The sequence below is a fragment of the Lissotriton vulgaris genome, chromosome 4_1 (genome assembly GCF_964263255.1).
Source record: "Lissotriton vulgaris chromosome 4_1, aLisVul1.2, whole genome shotgun sequence".
Classification (NCBI taxonomy): Eukaryota; Metazoa; Chordata; class Amphibia; order Caudata; family Salamandridae; genus Lissotriton; species Lissotriton vulgaris.
The window spans coordinates 1,107,246,511-1,107,268,230 of record NC_141691.1 but is presented as its reverse complement, the minus strand read 5'-3'; the positions used below and the strand labels follow the sequence as shown (position 1 = coordinate 1,107,268,230).

The window sequence follows — 21,720 nt, the reverse complement described above, 5'->3', positions numbered from 1 at the left end:
TCATCGAAGGACTGCATGCACACTGCAAAGTATAGATTAGAGCGCAGATTAATGTTGCAAAAAAGGTATATTTGGGCAGAAATTGATTGTTCAGTTTTCAATTCTGAGTTTGTACTTCTCCAGACCAAGAACTCTTTAACTCTACTGTCTACCTGACATGTCACTCTAACACCTTGTAGTCCTCAGGTTTATGTAAAATGTCCTATACACTGATTTATTTACACACGCATGATTGATTGCCTCTGTGTAATGTGTGAGATGCAAAGTGCTCTGACATCCTACACTAGTATGATTGGCGCTATATAACTAATTAGATGCATATGAAAGAGCGTGGTTATGGATACTTGAGGGAATCCATGGTCACCAGCTCCAACGTTGATGGGAGGCGCCAACAATCATTGTCGCACCGGGCCCCACCAGCGCTAAAGCCGGCCCTGCTGCCACCTAAACGTTTGCGTCCAGACTATGGTCCCGCTGAAGGATTTCACTAATAAATAGCTGCGCTGCTTTTGCTTCAGCAGAACGCAGCTGCGCTCTAACTACAAGTCTCCGTTGGACTGTGGAAATTGCGAGCGTGCGAACTGTGAAGTAGAAAAGGGGAGGGGCTAAACTGTAAGAGAGGAGGAGGGGAAAGAGGCACGGCTCGCACTGAGGAAGTGACCATCGAGAAAGTGAAAGAGAGGAGGGCGGCGAGAGACATGTTACTGACTTCGCCGGGGTGACACATCCGTGCGCACTTCCTGGGAGATCTGTCGCTTGGGGAACTTAATTAACGTATCCTCCACGTCCCATCGGTGTTCGCCGACATCTCTCGCCGTTCTACTTCGTGGGGACAGAACACACCCCGGAGAAGAGCTTCCCCCTCTCCTACAGCGGCATAAGGAGGCACCAGTATGCCTTTTCTGAGGGCAGCCTGCACCGTGAGTGTTTCTTACTACTTGTGGCTACTTTTAAGTGTGTGCACGTCAGCCAAGCTTGCTATTCTTCGAGGTCACCGGCTTATTTATTTTTAATGTGCTGGTGAAAGTGCCTGGGTCACCTATCTGTTCCCAATTCGTGCTTAAGTCAGCAGTGTCTATTGCTTGCGCACAGTTCTCGTTTCGAAGCATGCTGTGGAGTTTTGGTGAATGTGCTAAATACAGGATGACAATACCAAAATGCGTTCCCCACTTTTTTTTATTTATACCCAAATGTCTCAGCTCCCTTCGGACTTAACATTATTTAAATGTTGTGAACCTTTCGATGCAAGGCGTTAGAGGAAAACATGGGCATTTTGTTCTTCTCGCGTGTACGTTTTAACAGACACTCATCGAGACTGTTCTTGGCATGTCTACGTGCTCCTCTTTCAACTTCCAAAAGTTAACATTTGGTACCTTTGCAGGGAAAGTTATATTTTCAAAGGAATCTACAATTATACATTGGCACGGGAGCTAGGTGGTAGCCACTGTACACATATCCCGCAGAGGCGATGTGCCAGATTCTACGACGTGAACCAGGCACACCTTTGTAGGCATTACTGTCAACTTTTTTCAATTTACAAAGTCCGCGCTAAGACGAATGAAACCTTTGTGAAGTTTATGTACATACCGTATTTACACGAGACCAGGGCGTGGCTAGTCCTGACCTCGTATTGTGTTGTTTTGCCATACTGTAATGAAATTTCAATTACATAGCGTTCCCAACCCTTGAAGAGTGACGAGGCGTTGAAGCGCTTTACGACAAACAGCATCCTCCTCGGAGCCCAAAGTTCGTGGTCAAACCATTGGTTACTAGTATTCGACTTGTGCTTTCAAAGAAACAATTACCCGAATCTACTTCAGTTTCTTTGTTGTACATTAAAGACTTCGGTGTGATCACTGGAGGAAGTTATGTGAGAATCAAAAGGTTGATGGAATGAATAGTGATATTGTTGGTTTGTAGGAATATGGTTTCAAAGAGATGTTAAGATAGGCAGGCGATTTAGAGTGGACTATTAATAAAGGAGGCACGCAAAAGGTTGACGAGTAGGAGGGGGCATTCAAAATAAATACGGGAGGAATACTTTAATGTTTAAGTCAAGGTCATTGTTTAGTGCTACGTTTTAGGAATATGGTAGGGACATTTTTGCATAGCAAGCAGTCTATGGATGTACACCTGTATTGAGAAACAGAGTTTAAATTGTACTTAAAAGGACCGACAGCTTGGTTAGGTTGCCCTCACTTATTTTTAAGTCCTAAACCTATGGACACACTTACAATTAAAAACATTAGATTTCAGTTTTTGTCAAAGCGCCAGGGAATAAGGGAAGAAGAGGAGAAGCAGAAGTCATCTGTAAGACGTTATATCACATTATCCATAAATAATCAAGTCCAATCTTACTTATTAAGAATTGGTAAACCTTTCCATAGTTTTCTTTTAACATGATTTCGTCTGCATCTGCCCCTTTTGCTTCTATCTGTACCTCTAGGTTTTTTATAAATCTGGCACTCTAAAACCGTGCCAGTGTGACAATTTCTCTGAACAGGACATCCTTCATTTTGTCTTTTTTTGTGATTATTATATCCTTTGACGTAAGAAATTTATATTACCACTGCTCAGAGATTGTCACTTTGTACAAGTCAGGCCGGCCCTACTGTACCTTAAGGTACTAGCATCCCCTATGGTCTGTTTTGGGGTGGCAAACTTCTTAACTGGAGCCATTAGGCGTAGGAAAAAATGGTCTTTAATTGTTATTATGGTTCTGAACATGTTTTTATTTGGAGGCCCATTATGTGTTATAATTGAAGTTTCGTATTTCAATAGGTTTGCCAATTTGCACTTTGAATCTTAACACAAAAGTTTTTTATGTGTACCTCTCCCGAGGCCAAATATGAGCTATAAATAGGGACTATCCTAATATATGATTATGCTTGATTGCACTTTTCACTTTGTAAAATGATTCTGTACCATCTGTATACCAAAGTTTAGCTTTATATGATGGATTATAGGAAAAGAAACAGAAGTTTCGTATTTTAATGTGTTTTTGTCCACTTACACTCTGAGTTGTGCTAAAAAAAATTCAGTCGGTATGGATTTTATATCAGGAAGGCTTTTTTTAATCATTGAAATTTAGTATTGTATGTTATGTTTACATTTAAGACATTAAGTAATCTAATAAAGTTTTCCTGACTGACTGAATGTGGTATTTAACAGTCTTTCTAGAGACACTTTACTTTTCAAGGGGTGGCAGATGCTCGCTTCAAAAAGCAACCACAGTGCTTTTTGACACCCCTTTAGGAGCGACTATCAAGCAGTGACATTTAAGCATATTCCAGTACCCATAATTACCATTTGACTTTGACAATACCATTGAAAAAATATATTGTGTACATCACCCCACTATAGGTGTGAAACAAATACTTGCAAATCCAGAAAGGATACCTGTGTGTACCTCCCTCAGCAATACATTGAATACTTTGAAGTATTATTGCCGCTTATGCATGCAAATCATGTTATATCATACAAAGTTACATATAAACATGTTCATGTAAACACTCGCCAACTTAATATATAACAAGGCAGTGGAGGAACATGCTGCCGCTATCACTATTAGTAAATTCAGTGCATTGTTTATCCAACCTACTCATTACCTGATTCGGAAGGGCATGGGAAAGTGCGGCTGTCGGCTCCACACCATGAAGAGCACTGGGCACCAAGGATTAGTGTGGTCGGGATACCCTCAGCAGTCTTTCTGTCCCCCTTTCTATATACAATCAGTGCCAGGCTGTACTCGTGTATACTATGCTTTTTATTTGTTTTAAGGTACAGGTATTGGTCAGAGTCACTCCAATCTGGACGAGGTATTAACTGTAGGGCTCTCCACTGCGAACTTCCTGGCGCCTCTCCTCCCGACTCCTTCTCTTGGCAAGTGTATGTGGACCCAAAAGAAACAAAACAAAAAAACAAGGCTCAGGCTACTGTTTTCCTGTTGCACAGGACAAAGAGGAAGGGGAAAATGTGCACTGTCACCAGTCCCTATTGAGTTGTGCCTAGTGTGGGGGAAAAACAATGGTGATGCTAGTGCCGCGTTATTCACGGCCACAGCCCCTGAACAAGCCCCGAGCATGCAGTCGGTACTTGCCTGCTCCCACGACCCTCTTGGGCTGTGGTGTTGGGAGACCCAGCCTCCTCACCGTGGGAGAGAAGAGTGGTCCCTGGCGAAGTGCTCCTCGAGCGGTTTTCTGTTGCTTGGTCCGGTCCGCTGGTGTGTGTCTCCGGTGCCGTTACTTCCTCGCGGATACCTTCGGCGTCCTCCTCTTCCTTCATGAGCTGGGATCCTCGGTGCTCCTCTGGTTCACGTCGGTCAGTGTCCTTCGCTCCTTCCAGCTTCTCCAAACCTGAACGAACTTCTCTCCGCCCATCGCGCTTTTCATCGGTCTCCTCACCTGGACTTCCTCCATACTCTAGACTGTCAACTGCACTTCCGGTTTCCTCTTCAACGGCGGCCATGTTGGGTTGGTCGGCATCCGTGTCCAGTGAGGGTTGGAAACCATCACATTGCCTGCCCCTTCGGAATGGACAGTCGGGCCATTCAAGGACGGGAAATCTGGAGAGATAGTCCACATTTGTTTGAAGTTTTCTGGGGGACATGTATAGCTTCAAAGGTGAATGGCTGTAATGCAAGGAACCATCTTAAAACTTTTGGGTTAGAGTCTTTATGCAGAGACAGCCAAGTAAGGGGAGCATGATCAGTTAATACCAGAAAGGAACGTCCCAAAAGATAAAATTGTAGTGCCCATTTTAGTGCTAAGCACTCTTTCTCAATCGTTGCATATCTAGTTTCCCTGGGGAACAGTTTTCTACTAAGATATAAAACGGGATGTAAATCTCTGGATTTATCTGGTTGAGATAGTACAGCCCCAAGACCCCTCCCTGAGGCGTTCGTCTGGAGGACAAATGTCTTTGTAAAATCGGGCAGGTAAGTACCGTAGATGTACAGAGAATAGTTTTCAGTTTTTGGAAGCTTTCTTCTTGGGAGGCCAGCCATGGAAGGTATTTCCCAGTATGTCCTTCCGTGAGCAAATCGGTGAGGGGACTGGCTATTTCAGAGAAATGTTGGTATAAACCTTCTATAATACCCCACCAGCCAGAGGAATGAACGGATGTCTTTCTTACAGGAGGGACGGGGAATTTTATAGATGGCTTCTATTTTGGTAACCTGTGGTTTAATACACCCTTCGCAGAGAGTGTATCCTAAGTACTCCATACGGTCTGTTCCAAAAGTGGTCTTCTTGGTGTTTAGGGTGAGACCTGCCTATTTTAAGGACTGTAGTACCGCTTCTAGGTGTACCAGGTGTCTCCCAATCCGGACTATACACGAAAATGTCGCCCAGATAGGCGACTGCAAATTCATGATGTGGGGTCAGTATTGTGTCCATTAGCCGCTGAAAAGTAGCGGGCCCCATGGAGGCCAAAGGGTAATACTTTAGATTGGTACAGACCGTTGGTGTTGAAAAGGCAGTCTTTTCCTTGGCAGATGGGGTCAATGGGATCTGCCAAAAGCCTTTAGTTAAATGTATGGTTGTCATGACCCTGGCTTCTCCCAATCGCTCTATTAACTCGTCCACCCTGGGCATGGGGTAGGCATCAAACTTTGATACCGCATTCACCTGACGAAAGTCAATGCAGAACCTGCTGCTTCCATCAGGTTTCGAGACGAGAACAACTGGAGAGTACCAGGCCCTGTGAGAAGGTTCGATTATGTTGGCTTCCAACATCGATTGTATCTTCTGATCTACTGCCTTCCTCCGAGCCTCTGGAATACGATACTGTTTGAGTTTATCTGGTTGGGCAGTTTTTGTGACGATGTCGTGTTCTACTAAAGTGGTTCTCCCAGGATTCCCTGACACTTCGCTGGTGTATTTAGCACATGGATCCAACATTTGTTGCCTTTGGGTTGTTGTCACTCGTGGTCCTAGTTGGATGGGACTATTTTCCTTACAGTCTTTGGGAATGTAGGACACTTCCACGGGTTTGTCTATGGCAGTGTGGTGTATGGAAGTGTCTGTGGTTGAGGTACCTGGAAGAAAGAGGTCCTTCCAAACGCTTTAAGAAGATTTACGTGATATATATGACCCTTGCTCTTTTTATGGGGTACATCCACTCTGTACGTTACAGGGGTTACTTAAGTCAATATTTTGAAGGGACCTTGCCATGTGGCTTAGAGCTTCTTATCGGAGCTAGGTAAGAGAATGAGTACCTGGTCTCCCACCTTAAACTCCCTAAGGCGAGACTGACGGTTATACTGTTGTTTCTGCCTGTTCTGGGCACCTTCCATGTTCACACAAACCTCCACCCATAAGGAGGATAACATATCGTTTAGGTTGGCTGAATATTGAAGTAGTGGTTTGCCCTCTTCTTCTTCCTCATCCACATTTCTATGGCCATGTCTAGAAGTGTTCTGGGTTGTCGTTCGAACAGGAGTTCAAAGGGTGAGAAGCCTGTTGATTTCTGTTCATGTGTCCGTAGAGCAAACAAGGCAAGGGGTAGCTGCCTATCTCAATCCCTCCCTGCCTTATCTATACTTTTCCTTAAAATGGGTTTGATCGTGCGGTTGTATCTTTCTACCAACCCATCAGTTTGGGGTGGTAGACTGACGTGCGTATTTGCTTTACTTTGAGAATGGTACAGACCTGCTTCATTAAGCAGGACATAAACGAGGACCCTGGTCTGTTAACAATTTCCGAGGGAACCCCACTCGGGAAAAGAAAGTAACCATTGCATGGGCTATTTCTGAAGTGGTTGTGGAGGACAGGGGTATGGCTTCTGGAAATCGGGTAGCGTAATCGACTAGAACTAGAATGTACTGGTGGCCCCGGGCAAGGGGAATAAGGGGCCCTACCAGATCCATTCCTACCCTTTTAAAGGGGACATCTATAATGGGAAGGGGTTGAAGTGGAGCCTTCGGGATAACTGGGGCATTGAGCAGCTGACAGCGAGAACATGTAGAGCAATATCTGGCTACTTGGTATACCCCTGGCCAATAAAATTTGGTAATAGGTATTTCAGAGTGTGTTCTTTGCCGTAGTGTCCACACCCGGTCTGACTATGGGCCAAGGATAGTACCTGTTCCCTGTAGAATCGTGGTGCTAACAGCTGTTTATTCCTCTTATCCCCCTCATGTGAAACCCTGTATAAAAGTCCCTTTTTCACACAGAAGAAGGGGCTTACCTTATCCGGCTGGTCTTCCTGGACCTAATTCCAGGCATTTTGTATCGTGGTGTCGTCTCTTTGAGCAGCCCGAAAGCTCTGTCCTGCCTCTTGCGATGTGTCTGGGGAGGTAAAGATAGGGGTGGGTAAGATTGGTTCTGTCCGTATATACATGGCTCTTTCTTTCCTTTTTTCACTACAGGTTTTTAGTACTTTAGGGAATGGTGCTTCTATTTGTTCTCCATAGAAAGGGCACTATCCAACCAGAGAGCCGGAGGAGGAGATGTAGTATAGGCCTGTAGGTAGTCATGAAATCTGGAGAGGTCTGTTCCCAATAGGACTGTCTCTGGAAGGTTCGGTACCACCTCTACCTTTCTTAGCTGGGATTCCCCATCTATATTCAGCAAGACTTCAGCCAAAGGATATTATTTTTTGTCTCAGTGTACACAGGTCACCTGTATGCATTCCTCTTCAACTAATTGTGACTCTCTTATTAGGGTCTAGTCAACTACTGTATGATGAAATCCTGTGTCTAGGAAGGCTAACACCGGCCTCCCGTTCACATATATCTGCTTTCTGTATCTCTCCAGGGGTTTTCCAGTCAATAACACCCTCCCTCGGGAAATATCCCACTTCCATAGGCTCCTGTGGGGAAAGGCGTGATGGACAATTACGAGCTATGTGCCCCCACTCAGCACAGTGGAAACACTGGGGCCCTGGTAAGGCAGGAGTTGGTACAGGTTGTCGGGGTTTCGTGGGTAGGCTTGTCCCTTCTATTCTAGAGGAGTTGTTCTGGGTCTAGTTGGGATCTGTGGGGGTCCAGTCTGTGTTTTATGGGAGGGAGCTTTAAACTTAGGGAAGCGGTGGTATGCACAGGCCAGGTCCACTGCGAGGGTAACCGTAAGGTTAGGATGTTGCTTAATCCAGGCTCTTGTACTGAATGGTAAGGCCTCCAAATACTGTTCAAGGTACACTTTTGAGGTTGAGCTGGTGTTAGCAGCGCGAAGCGCTGCGTCCTGCGAAAGATCTTATGTTACCCACTTTCTGGAAATGTTGGACAGGGGATGGGCACGCACTGGGCTGTCTGAGATTTCAGCGTGTGTGCGCGCTTTTGCTGCTGGCCGCTCGCGCAGGGCCGTTTGAGATTTCAGCGTGTTTGCGCTTTTGCCCTTCGCATCACGTGTACTGCTGGGCGCTGGCGTTCTGCTGTTGTGAGCGCGCTTCACAAGCTGGCTAATACTTTAATACAACATTAGTCTGTCCCAATGTTCTCGGACAGATCTCGGGTTTTCATTTCAGGTGGATCGAGTTACAGGCTGCGGGTGTTGTCCTCGGCGCTGGCGCTGCAATCTCATCTTTTCATTTCAGGTGGATCACGTTACAGGCTGCGGGTGTTGTGATCGGCGTTGGCGCTGCAACAAGTGCACAAACTCCAGAGCGATCACCTGGTCACACCGCGCAGGGGGCAGGCGATCTGCTGCCTCCCAATGTTCTCGGACAGATCTCAGGTTTTCATTTCAGGTGGATCGCGTTACAGGCTGCGGGTGTTGTGCTCGGCGCTGGCGCTGCAATCTCAGCTTTTCATTTCAGGTGGATCGCGTTACAGGCTGTGGGGTCGTGCTCTGCGCTGGTGCTGCAACAAGTGCACAAACTGCAGGGGTCGGGCTTGGCACTGTCGCTGCAACAAGTGCACAAACTCCAGAGCGATCACCTGGTCACACCGCGTAGGGGGCAGGCGATCTGCCGCCTCTTCCCCGGGCACACTTTGTACCTGTTACCGATTCCCACTCACGCGCACATAAAGTGCTGCTCCCCCCCACTGACCGCAAAAATACACAGATCTTAAGCTATGGAGAAGAGCATAGAACAAGACAGCTGGAAGGGCAGATCTTGAATAAAGACACCGCATATATGTCCATAGGACAGACCTGAGGTCAGATGCACGGGACAGGGCAGCTGCAGCGAGAGGCAGAGCAGGGGTGTGGGCGGGCACACTGGGCCCGCATATATGCCCATAGGACAGACCTGAGGTCGGATGCACGGGACAGGGCAGCTGCAGCGAGAGGCAGAGCAGGGGTGAGGGCGGGCACACTGGGCAGAGCAGTGCACAGGCAGCCACACGTGATCCAACAAGGATGAGGGCACCTACTACAGGAGTGGACACTCTCATGGGATACAGCAGGGAGCTAAATGCACCCTCATGGTTTCGGGCAAGGAAGAGGGTAGCAGCAGGAGTTACAGCAAAGGATGCAATGGCAGCTGAAAGGGCACAGGAATGGAAGCATAGATATCTCGTTACAGACCATTGGGTAGTTTTTCGGGGGAGACAAGGGGCAGCCTTAGGCGTCACCCTAAAGTTGCTGCTGATGCCATGTGCCGTGCCAGGGCGCTCCCAAGTCACACGTGAGGAGTTTGCCAAGTCTACACACTGTTGCATGCACTGATTGTGAAGGCCTCACCAACACCACGTGCCTGTACATGAACACCCCTTCTCCCCTCAAACTACAGATGCACCGTGCCCCCATGCAAAATACACCGTCATAGTTTCAGTATAAGAAGAGGGTAGCACCAGGAGTTACAGCAAAGGATGCGATGGCAGCTGAAAGGGCACAGGAATGGAAGCATAAATATCTCATCTGAAAGAAACAGGTTAGTATTAGATTCCTTACCTTAGAATATCCCCAGGCGTCAGTCTGGCTACGGAAACTTTTGCGTAGCAGTACCCTTGCGCGTCAGCTGCGTCTCCGGGTCCGTCGTTGGCGGCGTTGGCGCCGGGATGACGTCGCCGGAGTACTTAGACGCTGCCCTCACGCACTGATGACAATTCTTTTTTTTTTCCGTGCCAGCAGCGCAGATCCGGAAAAAGTGGTACCCATAGTCAATTTTTGACTAACTTTTTCGATCCTTTTTGATCATTTTTCGGAGTCTTCTCGACTCCGAACGGTGCCGGTAAGGATGCCTGGATTTAAACCCTGTGAGGACTGCGACCGACTGATGTCGGTTACCGACCCTCACCGCCGGTGTCTTCACTGTCTCCACGACGACAAGGCCTGCCCAGACTGCCGAGCCCTGACGTCGAAAGCTAGGCAGGAGCGGCCCCGCAAGCGGCTCGAGCTCCGGCAGTGGGCCCCGCGAGAAGTCCCGGTCCGAACGTAGGTCGAGGGACCGGTCGCGGGGTCGGAGCCATCATAGCTCCGGGAGTCACCATCGGTCTTCGGGCTCGAAGTCGTCAGGTAAGCACAAGAAGTTGAAGTGAAGTCATCGCTCTTCCGACTCCCCCGACGCTTGTGCGACGCGGCCGGGGGTTCAGGTGACACCGCCCACGCGGCTCCGTCGGATTCGCGGGCGTCGCGGCCTGCTTCATACCCTTCGGTCCCTGGGCAGGACGCGACGCCGGAGGAGATCGAGAGCTTCCTCATGGCCATGAGGTCGCTCTCTCCTCCGACGGGCTCCGCGGCTCCTTAGGGTCCAGCGGACCCGTCTGGGGGCCCCAGCGGGTTGGGTGCTTCGGCCCGACGCCGGTGGGTGCTTCGTCCCCGCCGCCGCCTTCGGGCCCGGCGCCGCAGGGTCCCGCTTCCGGATCCGGGTCGTTGCCGGTTGACCTGACGACCTCACCAGCGCCGATCCCTAGGGTGTCACCTCCGGCGCCGCCTTCGGACGACGCCGTCCCCGATGCCTCCCTCCATCTGGTTCCGGCGTCAGAACGGCGCCGCTCGGCGTCGTATTCAATGCTGATTTTAGATTTTTGCTGCAACGAACTGGCCCCATCCTTTGACAACCCTGATTATCAGGAGATGGGTGATGAGGTTTATTGGGAGGGGTCTGAGTACCCTCTGACACGTGATTGTCAGTCCCAGCAGGACTGGACAAGTGAACTTGGGAATGCCAGTGGTCTGGACACTTCGCCAGACACCGGTTTTGTCTCACCTCCTACCATGGCCACGGAGGAGGGGGCAACCTACAGTGTGGTGCTGACGCGGGCGGCCAGGGCCTTGGGCCTTGAGCTCCCCGTCGCGGCAGTGAGGACTAACCTCCTCACTGAGGTCCTTAAACCGCAGTCAAGCTCGGCTGAGCCTCTGCTGCCGTTTAATGAGGCCTTGACTGACGTTCTTTTGGGCAATTGGTCCAGGCCCGCTACAGGTCCGCCTGTAAATAGGAAGGTGGCCAGACGCCACCGCCCGGCCCCAGGCGACCCTTGTTTCCTGTCCACCCATCCCACCCCTGAGAGCCTGGTCATCCAGGCCTCCAACTCCCAGACCGCATTCCCGACGGCTCAGCCCGATCGGGAATCCAAGAGGTACGAGCAATATGGCAAGAAGGTATTCTCCTGCCTGAGTTTGGGACTGCGGTCTTCAAACACCCGCATGCCTCTTGGGCCGCTACACCCACTCTCTGTGGGACACGGTCGAGGACGTGCTGCCGGAATGCCCGGCGGAGGTCAGGGCTAAACTCACCCAAGCCCTTGCGGAGGGTCGAGATGCAGCACGTTTTTCCATCCGGTGTGGGCTGGATACCACCGACGCACTGGGCAGAGCGATGGCAACGACGGTGGCGATTCGTCGCCACGCCTGGTTGAGGTCCGCCAACTTTTCGGCCGATGTCCAGAATACACTCATGGACATGCCGTTTGATCGCCGTCGCCTTTTTGGCGACAAGGCAGACCATGCGCTTGAGCGCTTTAAGGACTCCAGCGCTACAGCCAAGTCCTTGGGCCTCTCGGCCCCGCGCCAGCAAATGGGTGCCTTTCGCTCGTTTCGTGGCCAAGAAAGGGGCGCCCCCACACGTGCTGCCAGCCACGCACCGCAGACTAATTTCCAATGCGATGGCAGCTGTGGAAACCGCCGTGGCGGCAGTCAGGGACAGCGGCGAAGTCAGTCCACACCTGCCCTCCCTACAGCATCCGCCTCAAAATCCTCCTAGTCCGAGCTTTCAGGCCCAAGTGACGCCAGTGGGGGGCAGGGTTCGCCATCACCTCCTCCACTGGCGCGCTATCACATCGGACAGGTGGGTGCTGCAAATCGTCCAAAGAGGCTACTCCCTCCCCTTCGAGGTGACCCCTCCAGCCATGCCACCGCAATACCACCGCGTGTCAGGGGATCACTTGCGACTTCTGCAAGAGGAAGTTACGGCCCTCATGGCCAAGGGGGCCATCGAGCACGTTCCTGGGCCAGAAGTAGGGTGTGGTTGCTACTCCCACTACTTTCTGGTACCCAAGAAGGGCAAAGGGGGCCTACACCCTATCTTGGATCTATGGAACGTCAACGGCTTACTCCGGAAGGAGAAGTTCAAAATGCTGACACTAGCTCAGGTCTTAGCTGCCCTGGACCCAGGAGACTAGATGTTAGCGTTGGACTTGCAGGACGCTTATTTCCACATTCAAGTCCTGCCGGCCCACTGGCGCTACCTGCGGTTTACGGTAGGCCACGAGCACTTTCAGTTTACCGTGCTCCCCTTCGGCCTTACCAGCGCCCGACGGGTGTTCACGAAGGTGATGGCGGTGGTCGCAGCTCACCAGCGCAGGTTAGGGGTTTCAGTCTTCCCCTACCTCGACGACTGGTTGTTGAAGGCGGGCTCGCCCCAGACATTCGTCAGCCATCTCAGACGACGGCAGACCTCCTGCACCAGCTGGGGTTCTCCATCAATGTGCCGAAGTCACACCTGTGCCCCTCCCTGAAGCTCCTCTTCATCGGAGCGGTTCTCGACTCGGTGCAGTTTCGGGTTTATCCTCCCGAACAGCGGGTTCGGGATATTCATGCTCTGATTCCTGTGAAGAAGCGAGTTCAGTTCAAGATTCTGTGTACTATACACAAGAGCCTAATGGAGATGGGCCCCAAGTATTTCATAGACATCTTTCAGCCCTACATCCCAGGACGCTCTTTGCGCTCCAGCAACCAGCAATTACTTAAAATACCCAGAATTAAGAAAACCAGACAAGGTGGCCGTGCACTGGCCCACACCGGACCTACCCTATGGAACTCACTGCCTTTTGAACTGAGGTCAATCACTAACCACATGATGTTTAGAAAAAACTTAAAAACCTACCTGTTTCCCAGCTATTAATGTCACTCCATTCCTGGACACATTTTTACTCTCACTTCCATCTGCAGTTATAGCGCGGAGATACCCCTTCGGGGGTCTAGTCTGGCGCTTTATAAGCATATAAAATAAAATAAAATAAAATAAATAAATAAATTCCGATCTTTCAGCCTTTATCCCGAGTTTCGGTCAGGTTGACGCTGCGGCTTCTGGGGCTGATGGCCTCCTGCATCCTTCTGGTGCATCACGCCCGATGGCGGATGCGGGCTCTGCAGTGGGACCTGAAGTTTCAGTGGGCCCAGCATCAGGGCAACCTGTCAGACCATGTCCTTATCTCGGAGGGCACTGCAAGACAGCTGCAGTGGTGGCTCACAGCCCGTATTGGGTCAGCGGCAGATACCTCTCCCTTCCCCAGCCGGACACCTAGTTGTGACGGATGCGTCCTTCCAAGGCTGGGGTGGCCACATGGGAGAGGCGGAGATCAGAGGCCTCTGGTCTCCGGCGGAGTCCCGGCTCCATATCAACCTTTTGGAGCTGCGGGAGATTCGTCTAGTACTGAAGGCATTCCTCCCCTCTGTCCGGGGGAGTGTAGTGCAGATGTTCACGGACAACACCACCGCCATGTGGTTCTGCAACAGACAGGGCGGGGTGGGGTCGTGGACCCTCTGCCAGGAGGCTCTCCGCCTCTAGCAGTGGCTGGAACATCAGGGCGTGACCCTGGTGGTTCAACACATGGCAGGTTCTCTGAACGCCAGGGCGGACGAACCCAGCCGACGGTGCATGATGGATCATGAATGGCGTCTGAACTCGGTGTGGTGCAAGGTCTCTTTCTGCAGTGGGGAATGCCTTGGTTAGATCTATTCGCCACCTAAGAGAACGCGCAATGTCATCAGTTCTGCTCGTTGAATTTCCAACGCGGCACTCGCTTGGCGACGCTTTTCGTCGCAAGTGGACTTGTGGTCTGTTGTACTCCTTTCCGCCTATACAACTTCTGCCCAGAGTGCTGAAGAAGATCAAACGTGACCAGGCCCAAGTCATCCTTGTGGCTCCGGACTGGGCACGAAGGTACTGATATCTCAAGGTACTCAGTATGTCAGTCGATCCCCTGGTTCGTCTGCCTCTTCAGGAGGACCTTCTGTCGCAGCAGCAGGGGACGGTCCTCCACCCGAACCTGTCCAGTCTCCACCTCCATGCTTGGAGATTGAGCGGCGACAGTTGAGGCCATTTGACTCGCCTCCTGAAGTCTGTAATGCAATTCTGGCAGCCAGGCGTCCCTCCACAAAGTTGGTATACGGCTGCAGGTGGAACAGATTTGTGGAATGGTGCACAGCAAAGGCTGTGGATCCTCTCTCTGCCCCTCTTTCTGAGGTTCTTCTCTTCCTTCTTTCTCTTGCCCAGCAGGGCTCTGCTCTGGGCACTATCAAGGGCTACCTTTCTGCCCTTTCAGCCTTTCTAAGGCTGCCTGATCAACCGTCTTTGTTCAAGTCCCCCATTGTAACTCGCTTTCTGAAAGGCATCACACACATGTTTCCCCCTGTTCCGTTTGTGATGCCTCAGTGGGACTTGAACCTTGTTCTTACCTATCTGATGTGCGCTCCTTTTGAGCCACTTCACAACTGTCCTTTCCGTCTTCTTACTCTGGAGACTGCTTTCCTGGTTGCCATCACCTCTGCCATGAGAGTGAGTGAGCTCCAGGCTCTTTCATCCAAACCTCCTTTCCTTTCTGTCCATCCGGACAAGGTTGTGTTGCAGACTAGACCCTCTTTCCTGCCCAAAATTGTCACGGCCTTCCACATCGGTCAGTCTATCACCTTGCCCACCTTCTTTCCGCCACCGCATCCCTCAAAAGAGGAAGAGCGGCTCCACCGTCTGGACCCAAAACATGCGCTTTCCTTCTATCTGGATCGCACATGCCAGTTCCGGGTGGATGACCAACTCTTTGTTGGTTACGTGGGCGCTAAGAAGGGACGGGCAGTGCACAAGCGGACCATCTCTCAGTGGGTCGTCTTGTGTATCAAGACTTGTTACTCCTTGGCGAAGAAGGAGCCTCCTGTTGGGCTGCGGGCCCATTCCACTTGGGCCATGGCAGCTACCAGTACTCCGGGCCGTTGAGTCCTTTTGCAGGACATCTGTCAGGCAGCTACGTGGCCCTCGCTGCACATGTTCGCAAGACACTACTGCCTGGACAGCCAAGTCCAGAGGGATGGCTTCTTTCGCAGTTCCGTCCTCCAGGACTTTCTGGTGTGATCATTGGTTCGCAGACCCACCACCAGGGTTGGTATTGCTGGGGTATCTATTCTAAGGTAAGGAATCTATTACTAACCTGTTTCTTTCAGATGAACAAGTTACTTACCTTCGGTAACGATATATCTGTAAGAAACAGTAGTTAGTATTATATTCCTTCCCGCCCCACCCATCCTCCCCGTTCTGCGAACCGATATCTAGGGTTAAGGTCTGCATCCCCTTTCAGGGCCCTAGTTTCATGGCACCAGTGTTGGTTTTTTACATGGCTCTGCGTTTTTGGCGCGGAAAAGCTGTGTATAAGAACTGACATCAGCGCGCGAGAGTGGCGTCTAAGTACTCCGGCGATGTCATCCCGGCGCCAACGACGCCACCGACGCACGCGGAGCCGCAGACGACGCCTACCGACACGCAAGGGTACTGCTACGCAAAAGTTTACGGATCAAGACTGACGCCTGGGGATATTCTAAGGTAAGGAATCTAATACTAACTACTGTTTCTTACAGATATATCGTCACCGAAGGTAAGTAACTTGTTCGTTACAGACCATTGGGTAGTTTTCAGGGCAGGCAAGGGGCAGCCTTAGGCGCCACCCTAAAGTTGCTGCTGATGCCATGTGCCGTGCCAGGGCGCTTCCGAGTCATACGTGAGGAGTTTGGCAAGTCTGCACACTGTTGCGTGCACTGATTGTGAAGGGCTCACCAACACCATGTGCCTGTACATGAACACCCCATCTCCTCTGAAACACAGATGCGCCCTGTCTCCGTGCATCCCCCTAGCTTGGCAAGGGCACTGTTTCTGAAGCCGTCTTACTGGCACTCTGTCTGCTTTTTCATAAGTCTGCACCTTACCACGTGTTCGACAGCCCGTTTGCAACAAAAGCAACTTTACTAAATATTTGGACACTTTGCCATTAAGCTAACTTTGCTCCTGGACAAGCTTTTCATTATGTTTTGCTTATTTTTAGTTACCTCTCCGTAAATGTTTTTAGGAGACACGTCATCTAAAACTGTGCTCAGCTTGTACTTACTAAAGAGCCTCTACTTTGAACTAGCTTGCATTGAGGAACAGGACATAATTCACTATGTATTTTACATGTAAAAACAGCTGCCAAAGCACAAAAACATTCTTAAACATCACATACAACACGGTTTAAGTAACAATAAGGACGTAGGCATCTGCTATTACAAGTACATTTTGTTCTGCTTTCTTTCATTTACTACATTATCTTGCAAGCAGGATTGTAAATATGTTGTACTATCAGGTGTGACACCTTGATTTGTTTCCTGTTTTGTTATTCAACAGCTCTGTTAAAACTCGCAAAGGTACTTCAAAAGCTGCCTCACTGGCACCATGTTTGCTTTTAGTCTCGTAAGCATTACCACATGTTCGCCTTGTTGACCTTTTTTCTTACCGAGCCTGGTGTTTACTTTACAAGTATGCCGTATTAAAGTAAAGTAACTAAGCTTTAGCAGTCGTCTTAATAGCGTCAGCTAACTTTACTGACTACGTCAATGCAACTGGCCGAATTGCGTTATGCTATGGTTGCCTTGAAATACAGTCTCACAAAAAAGGTTCTTTACAAAAGGCCTTCTGATGCTCTGGTATAAATCGTCTCATATTTAACAAGTATCTGCTATAATCTGTTTCAGCTACAAAAAAATAATGCTATGTTTAATACAACATTTTAAATGCTGGTGGAAAGCTCGCTTTTCCGTTAAATGCACCATTTTTGTATCTGCTGTTGTAAATATACAGCGTGTTCTTCTCAAAGCTGGCGCCATGCCACGTCCATTCTTTAGGTCTCGCACCTGCGACACAGGGCGAAAGCCCCGTCACAGTGAGACCTGTTGCTGTCGGCTCTGCTTACAAGGAGCCAAGAGGGAGACAAGAGATGGGCACGCGCAGCATGCCTGAATCGGATCAGGTCACGCGCGCGTTCACCATCCCGTCTCCCTTGAAAGCCTCAGGCGGTCATGCGGTTAGTTTCACTTTCCCACCTTGCCGTCGGCTCAATGCTCACCACGCGAGCTCCAAGTGCTGCGTGCTTTTCATGTACAGCATGCTCTAGGCTAGGTGGTAGACAGTCAAAATATCGAGTTGGAAATATCGACCTACCATAATATCGAGTCTGAAATATCGAAGGAGCATAATATCGAAGGCAAGAATATCGTAGGACAGAATATCGACCCAAGGTAAGTAATATCGAAATACTTAATATCGATGTAAGTAATATCGAAGTTAGTAATATCGATAGCATATATATTGATGTTAATAATTTCGATGACACTAATATCGATATTTGTATTATTTTATAGTTTTTTATTATGTATGTGTTATATGTTTAATTTAAGTATTTAAAATAATTACTATTATATGTGTATACATTTTCTATAATAATATAGAAATTTATAAGGAAATTTGATGTTTTAGTACCGGAGCGGGTTGTGGGTTTATAGGGGAATAGGGTGGGAAGTAATTTAATTATGGTAAGTTGATTAATAATTAGTAGGATTAATTAATTAATTATAATTATTTGCTAATTAATATTGATTAATTGGGAAATAATTAATTGATTAATTGATATATATTTTCTGTAGCGGGATGTGGGTTTATAGGGGAATAGGGTGGGGAGTAATTTAATAATAATTAATTAATATATGTTTTTAAATATTTATAACTAATTAATTGGCAAATAATTAATATTAATTAGTTAATTAATATAATTTTGTACATATTTTAAATTAGTAATTAATTGGTAATTAAATAATATTAGTTAATTACATTATTAGAGTAATTTATTTATATATATAATTTTTAGTTACTGTTAATTAATTAATTGGGGAAAAATGATAATAATTATTAAATTATATTAATTACAGCTTATGTGCTAATATATTTACTTTATTGTTATTGTTAATTAATTATTAATTGCTAATTAAATAATATTATTTAACTTTGGGTTAAGGAGTATTTTTAAGGTTCAGGGTCATTTTTGGGTTTTTGGGTAAAGGGGTATTTTGAGTGTTTAGGGTCAGTTTTCAGTTTTTGGGTAAAGGGGTATTTTTAGGGTTCAGGGTCAGTTTTCAGTTTTTGGGTAAAGGGGTATTTTTAGGGTTCAGGGTCAGTTTTCAGTTCATGGGTAAAGGGGTATTTTTAGTGTTCAGGGTCAGTTTTCAGTTCATGGGTAAAGGGGTATTTTTAGGGTTCAGGGTCAGTTTTCAGTTTTTGGGTAAAGGGGTATTTTTAGGGTTCAGGGTCAGTTTTCAGTTCATGGGTAAAAGGGTATTTTTAGGGTTCAGGGTCAGTTTTCAGTTTTTGGGTAAAGGGGTATTTTAGGGTTCAGGGTCAGTTTTCAGTTCATGGGTAAAGGGGTATTTTTAGGGTTCAGGGTCAGTTTTCAGTTCATGGGTAAAGGGGTATTTTTAGGGTTCAGGGTCAGTTTTCAGTTCATGGGTAAAGGGGTATTTTTAGGGTTCAGGGTCAGTTTTCAGTTTTTGGGTAAAGGGGTATTTTTAGGGTTCAGGGTCAGTTTTCAGTAGATAGGATTTCGATATTTTTGCCCTCGATATTGTTGACTCGATATTCTTGTAGGTCGATATTTTTGTAGTCGAAATTCTGTCATAGATCCAGGCTAGGTACAGCATGCTTCACCCCACTTACCGCCACTTAGGGCTGCTCCTCGTTTGTAGCTTTGGCGCCCCGTCCCACAGCCTCTCAAGCCGCGCAGCGCTCCTCAAGCACAGCGGATGAAAACTGCAGGCGCCGCCACTGGCACGAGCAGCAGAGAACGCCAACGTGCACGCTCACGGCGTCACACTCTTGCCCTCCCGCGTCTCTTCCGTCTTCATTCTTTTACAACTGCTGTTCTGCGCTCCAGGCCGACTTGTTTTTCTTTGTGCTATTCGCGTTTCCTTCCTGTCTCTACTTGAGCAGCACAGACTTCAATATTAAAGAAACGTTGAGTAATTAATAGCCTGCTCCGTTAGTTTTCCCGTGAAATCGTGCATCCCTGCACTCAGCCCAAGCAGAGATGGACTGCTTCTGTTTGATCCTGCTCGGGCTGAGTGTATTCTCCGAAGACCAGGGGATACACGATATTTTATAACACCGGAACATAGCAACTGAAAGTGCCTTCGTCGGGCTGGGTTCGCTGTTCTCTGCGCCCCGTGTAACTGTGAAGCACAGGGTCAGGTAAACATAAATGAGTCGAACCACGTTAGTGTAACGAAACATGAGGGCCCCCTGCAAGGTACCTGGCGGGGCCACAAGCCGTATTTAATCAGGAGCCTTTAGTCGCCCCCTCCCCCCCGCAAAACACGGGGGCATATCTGACGCCACTGCCACGATTCCACCTGGATGAAGAGGAATGTAGTGGGTCAGGTGACACAACAGTGACGTCAACAAGTTCAAGCCTCGTGACGCGGCCGCGGTGTTCGTGGAATGGAATAACTAAAGAGTAGGAGACTGTGATGAAGGACGTCTTGCGTTGTATTTCCTCTGCCCAAAAAGTTCTGTGTGCAAGAGTTATTTCCAGGGGCCTGCTCTGGGACCTTAGCAGCAACACTACACCCTCTTCAGGCAAAATAACAGCAAACATTGGTGTAACAACCAAAACTGCCGTCTTTAAAACTGGGGAACCGAGTTCGAGCCTCTGCATCGCTCAACATCCTGTTAATGTGGGCAAATCATTTAATCTCCTCGTGTCTACAAAAATACAAGAATAAGAACGTGCCCTTGTGTAATATACCTGGTGCTTATGTAAGCGCTCCAATACCTTCGAGTCGACGTGACGCAAACTAAACTGCAAAAAAATATAAAAACATCTCTGAACTGAGAGGAATCCACGAGGATCTGTTGGACGGCTAAAGTACGAGAGGACTCTACAACCAATGACCACCACTGTGTTCTACATAGAGGCACTTGGATTGGTTAAAATGCCGACAAACTGCAGTACCAGCCCTATTTAATGCCACGAGCTCCGCCTTCTTCCAGATGACACCTAGAGTGAGTAAAGCTATTTGATTAGCTGTCATACGACCCGGAAGTTATGAAAGACGAAAGTTTCGCCTCTCAAACAAAGGATAACTGATAACTGTGGTCTTTCTAAGTTTAAGGACATACCATGTAATTAAAGAAAGGTGGTGTCTTTAGTTCAGCATTTCTGGTCAGCAATGGAGAGCAGCGGACTTCTGCACCAGATTCTCAGCCTTAGCCTCGTCCCCGTGTTGGAAATTCTACTATCTGTCTCAACTCTGCTTCACTCTGCTCGTTCCCTGGTGAGACTTTGTTGCCTACAGCATTAGCAAACATTGGAGAATAGTTAGCCGGCTCGATATCAGGAAGCAGGTGCAGATAAAATAAATGACTCGTTCTTTCTAGTGGCTCGTGTGCCTCTCACCCTGCTAAATACCTGCCCCCCCTGCCCTCTGTTGCTCCCTTGCGTGCTTCTGTCTCTCGTATGCTTTTCTTATCGTGCTCCGCTTTACTCTTTTCCATAGAGGTGATGCTTTTATTACTCCCTCTCTCCATTGCTTCACCAAACGTCGACTCTACCTGGAAAGAGTTTGTAGTATCATCCGTTTCCAACACCTAGAGTGCATCTAAAGCAGCATCGATTTATTTCTTCCCACCCCGCGTACTGTAGTTCAGAACAATAGGTCTCGCATTAGCAAGAGTATAAACTATTGGCATTGTAAATGACAATGCCTTAGACTTAGGTTTTAAAAACCAAAACATAAATAAAAGGCATTGTCATTTACAATGCCAATAGCTCAAACTCATGTAAATGTGAGACCTATTGCATTGCAAATGCTTGTTCTGTGAGCTCATCCACAGAAGAAACAGTAGGTGGTAGCCAGCAATTATCTAAGTCCCTGATCTGGTAGTACAAGGCCCTAGGATTGTCACCTGCTGTCTATTTTTCTTTTCTGAACCTAAAGCGATAGTACTCCTGGTTACATCCTAACAGTTCCAGTGTAGTGTAGTTCCTATTTTCCCAATAGGCTCTGCGCATTGGAATAACATAAACCGCAGTGTAGACGTAGGACTTAGGTCATCTAGGTCTCTACTGACTATGTTAGACTTAATTTAGGTTTGCCAGCTAGCTCAGAGGTCACTAGAAACGTTCTCGAATGAACAGGGAGGAGTGAACTTCCCTGATTAGACAAGAAGGGATTCAGTTTCTGACAACCGCATAAACATGACAACTTTTCTCCCTCAGAATAAAGAGTGTATCTCTAGAGTTGTGTGAAAACAATAGACGGCTATTTCACT

The 21,720-nt window shown here is 48.2% G+C and overlaps 1 protein-coding gene across 1 annotated transcript in view; it reads left to right on the top strand.

Annotated features, from left to right (window-relative positions):
* Nucleotides 1–607: 607 nt before the first annotated feature.
* The window catches only part of GALNT4 (polypeptide N-acetylgalactosaminyltransferase 4), a 983,977-nt gene continuing 962,864 nt past the window's right edge, over nucleotides 608–21,720 (top strand). Inside the window, exon 1 of the mRNA XM_086965331.1 lies at nucleotides 608–920. The gene's annotated coding sequence lies outside the window, so the exon portion shown is untranslated. The remainder of the gene's footprint in view (nucleotides 921–21,720) is intronic.